The following is a 5000-nucleotide window of genomic DNA, read 5'->3' as shown; positions in this document are numbered from 1 at the left end:
GAAAGTGACGGTGCCCCGACTTGAAGGAGAGAGAGAGATCTCCTGGAGCCTAACCTATCATGTGGTTAATCCTGGAGGCTTACGTCCACATTAACGCTCACACGTCGCCGATAAGCACTCGTGGCAGCTCCGGGTCTTGGAGGGGGGGGGGGCTTGTTACAGTTGTCTGCATGGCTGTCAGGGAAGGGGGCCCTGGGGACCCGCTGATGGCTTAGCCAGGGGACTGGGGGCCAGGCCCGGGGCTCTTCAGGGAAATCATGCTGAAGCTCTGACTGGGGGTGGTGCTGGGACTGGACTGGACTACACTGGGCTGAGGATGCGACTTGGGCTTGGGCTTGGGCTTGGGCTTGGGCTTGGGCTTGGGCTTGGGCTTGGGCTTGGGCTTGGGCTTGGGCTTGGGCTTGGGTTTAGGCTTGGGCTTGACCTTGGGATGAGGCTGGGGTTAGGGCTGGGATTTGGGCTTGGGCTTGGGTTTGGGCTTGGGTTTTGGCTTAGGCTTGGGCTTGAGCTTGAGTTTGGGATGAGGCTGGGGTCGGGGCAGGGGTTTGGGCTTGGGTTTGGGATGAGGCTGGGGTTTGGGTTTGGGCTTAGGTTTAGGTTTAGGCTTAGGCTTAGGCTTAGGCTTAGGCTTAGGCTTAGGCTTAGGCTTAGGCTTAGGCTTAGGCTTAGGCTTAGGCTTAGGCTTGGGCTTGGGCTTGGGATGAGGCTGGGGTTGGGGCTGGGGTTGGGGCTGGGGTTGGGGCTGGGGCTGCAGCGGTCGAGAGGTCAACCGTGGGGCTTCAATGAAATACTGTTGTGAGGTGGTGTGAGAAAAGGGACACAGATAGCAGACAGACAGGGCACCCCCGAGAATAGAGAAGGGCACTGCTATCCTCATTGACTTTTTAGCCAAGAAACTGCAGGAACATCCTATCATCTTGGCCATCAGGGACCCTGCTCACACAAACTTGGCAACCCCAGACTCCTTCAACGGTTCCTACGGTCGGGCAACAGAGAGATGAGGTCCTCCCCTGACTATGCCGATGCATGTCTTTTTCTGTTGTAGTCTAAACCTAAAACCGAATTTCTGCTATAGGCTGATAAAATCTGCAAATGGGAATTTCACTACCATGAGATAAGCCAGCAGGCGTTTGCCAACAGCTGTGCAAGACATAATCTCTATCTCTCTTTAATTATTGCGGCGATGAAAATCACAGTTGTATTTCACATGTCGTATTTTCGCCGAGGCCTACCCTGAGTTCCGCAGCTGTGAGGATGGGATTCCCATATTTAACGGGGAGAAAACGAACCCTGGCAGTCGGGCGCAGTCGTAACCGTGGCTCGCGTGCTCCCCGCGGGCTCCTCTCCTCTCAGCTTTCTCCCCGTCTCCGACTCTCGGGAGACATTATTATTTGATTGTGCCATTTTAAAAGCTGGGTGTGAAGGCTGTGGAATGCGGTCCGCGGCTGGCTGTCAGACAGTCTGAGCGAGAGAGAAGAGGGATCGTCTCGGCACGGCGGATGAACCCGTGACCTTGACATCCAGATAGCCACACTTCCCCTAGACCATGGACCCTAAAATAACTGCAGCTAGTGTGGCGTGTGTGTGTGGCGCGTGTGTGTGTGTGTGTGTTTGTGTATGTATGGACAGAGCAAGGCTACGGTTCACATTGCCTAGCAGTGTCACGAGTTTCGGGCGCGACCGGAGGAGGCTTGTTCCCCTTTTCTAACATGGCGCCCCGTTTCTTCTAGCTGAGCTTTCAGAGACATCAAAGAACAAGATGGGGGGAAAATACAGAGCCTTGTGTTTTCACACTCCTCCTCCTCCTCCCTGCCAGCCAGCCAGTCAACCAACCCCAGCTCTTTGATGGAGGATCTGCTGGCCTGGGAACAGGCCCATCCTTTGAGAAGTCAATAGCAGACATGCTCAGACAGCTTTTATGAAGTGGTAGAAAGTTATCTGCTGAGTCTGTGAGCCTGGTTGAGTGTTGGCCAGCTGATAGCGCCGTCCCTGCGCCCCCAACGGCAGGCGCAGAGGCCCGCCTCCTTCCCGGGGCTCTCGCCTGCATATTAGCAGCTGTCAGAGGGGCCAGCGCGTGGCTGAGGCAGGCCAGGGGGGCCGCAGGGACAAGTGCAGATAGACACAGACCCCCACATCAAAGGAGCCTGCGCTGCCGGGGCCGGGCGATAACCCAGCGACGCTTGGGGGAGGAGCTACCGGTCCATAGAGGGCACCGCACCAACTCCGCTCTGTCTAGCTCAGGTCCCAGCGTCCGTCATCCCCGGGATCAGACTTCCTCTCACTCACCTCTCTTTATATTAAAGCCGTGGGTCTAATTTAATTTTGAACGTTATTCTCCCAAGCCCTCGCAAGACAAAATCAAAAGTGTCTGTTTGATAAGTAAACCATACAAAGTTTGTCCCTCAATAAGCTCAGCAAATCGAGTTGGCATTTTTTCCTCGACCTTTATCTCATTTTCCAGTTCCTCCTGGTGTTAGAAGGCACAGTGTTTCTTTGTAAACCTGTGTCTTCGTTCACTTAGACAAGCCGGCTCAAAGTGGCTCCCATTCTGAAGGCCAAGAAAGGATGTATTGAGTAATTCATTCATATTGAAAGCTGAAGGGGAAGTCTGCCATGCTGACGACCCGAATGTTTAACTTGTTTAGGAGGCAACAACATTTCTTCCCCCCTCTCTTAAGTGAACAAGAGGTCTTTTGAAATTTTCCTTGAAAGGCCGATGGAAGTCTTCTGGCCGATGTCACTAGGAGCTGGGAGGTCACGAGGGCCTAATGCTGTTAGGATCGACTGGCCTCTCTCGCTGTGCGTCTATTAGGCCCTGATTTGATTTGTACCTATTCATTTGCAGTCCCTCCAGCAGCAGCGACTTGGTCCATTCCCTCTAATTGGTTCTGTCTCTGACTCTGTGTCATTAGATTAAGCCTGACTCCCGCACACTTGTAGTCTGTGCTTGTCCCTCCATTTATACTGGCCTAATGTAACACAAAATTCATTACTGATCACATTAGGCTCAACCCTCAGACGAGCGGGCTCTCACACACATTAAGTCAACCCTTGACTGATGGAAAGAGCAGGCAATTGGAGGAGAAGGCACAATGGAAGATATGAGATCAAAATACACATTAGTACACATGTCCACCATGCAGCTGATTCAACAGGAATCGTCCGACAGCTATCTGATGATAATTCTGCGCTCTAAGATGCTATTTCTTTTGTGTATAAATAATAAAACAATACAGTACATTGTACTTTTGGTGTGTCTGACAGTAAATAATAGGTCAAGCTAGTGTGCATCGTTCCATTGTTGAGGTTGAGTGAGTTGATGTGAAACAGCATTCATGGTAAGAATATAGTGGGCTGGTGTTTTAAAGGCATCAGACAGGCCTCTCTGGGTGTAAACAGAAAGAACTAGGCACCGTTCTAAGTGGGTTGACTGACTGGCTGCTAATATGTGTAGGTGACTGAGGAGACAGTGGGTGATTAGGTCCACTCACAGGTCTGTACTGACTCCCAGTATTCTTTAAATCAGATTTCCCTCTCTGCAGCATAACGAAGCAAATTGAATTTCCCTCATTGGTGCTAACCCAACACAATGCCACAGGACAGAGGCTACAAGCCAGCCAAGTCCAAGGTCCAAATCCTGGTCAGGGACCGGACTGAAGAGCTTCTGTTCTTCTTCATATTGGGTTCTTTGGGAGGAAACTCTCGCAACCAGAGGGAGGACATGCAAACGCCACACAGAAAGGCCTGGGCCAAGCTTCTTGCTGTGACAGTGTTGAGTACTGCCATGCGCCACCATGCCACACGTGAGCGATTTTGGGCACAGTGCCAGGAGCTGGGATCAAACCGAGGACCTTCCCATCTCCAGCCTGTCACTCTACCCCCCCGAGCTACATGCCAGTCAGCCAATGATGCCATCTCCCTTCAACCATCATGCTCGTGAACATACCAGTACATGAACACACTCGATACACAAAGGCCATTGTTGAATGGAAATATTACTCCTGGGTTTTGATAGATGCAAATGTCATACTGATAAAAATTCCACTGGGGATGAGGCGGCGATGATAAATCTAATTGTCAACTTGTGTTCTCGGTGGTTTCGTGATGGAGTAGATTGCTATCTGTGCAGAGTCGGTCGTGCGCGGTGCTTCGCGCACGGTGCTGAGTCACTGGCTGTGGATTTTGGACACGTTCCCTCTTCTCCCGATCTTATCTCACAAGAAAAACACAAGTCATTTCCTAAGCCATAATATTTTCATACACTAATGTTGGGAGGTGTACATGTGGAAGTCTTAGCAATGTTGAGCCCGGGTCGAAGCCCAGCTTTTGGGAAATATACATGATCTCAGCTGCGAAGGCCTCCGCTCACACACTCCAGCGCTTCAGCGGAGGGGCTGGTCCAGGGGGAGCTGATCCCGGGGTGGGGAGCTTGGCTTCACTAGCCTACTTCAACAGTGTCTGTTTCTGTCATGGGGGAAACGCACACAGAGATACCTCTGGCAGAGAAACCATTAACGTGGCAGGACTCTTAAAGGGACGTTGGGCCCAAAGTGTTTCTGTACAGCGTGTCCCAATGTCTCTCTCTGCTCTTTTCTAACACAGCGTTTCGATACTTTTCACTGAAACACATATTTGTCTACCAATCTGTCCCTCGGGGACTTGTGGTTGCGGGGAGCTGGACCAGGGGTGGGCTGTGACTGACCGGCGCTGTGGTGCCTGTAATATCTGATCTGGGGTCAGATAGGGAACGACTGAAACATTACTATGATTGTTTTAGAGGACGGTTGTCATAGGAGCTCATGAGGGTTTGATGAAAGCACATGATTTCCAATTAGATTAGACCGGCAAATATTCATCTTTCAACTGATATGATTTATCCGGAACTCTCTGCCATTGACATTTAGCGGCCCAACATCAAATTATCTGCTACTTTACTCGCTCTGATAAGCTTTGCAAATTCAATGAGCATTGTTGACCAAACCTCTCGCCAGTGTCCCTCC

This window comes from Borostomias antarcticus (genome assembly GCF_949987555.1).
Source record: "Borostomias antarcticus genome assembly, chromosome: 15".
Taxonomy (NCBI): domain Eukaryota; kingdom Metazoa; phylum Chordata; class Actinopteri; order Stomiiformes; family Stomiidae; genus Borostomias; species Borostomias antarcticus.
The sequence above is the reverse complement of the archived record's forward strand: the minus strand, read 5'-3'. Positions refer to the sequence as shown.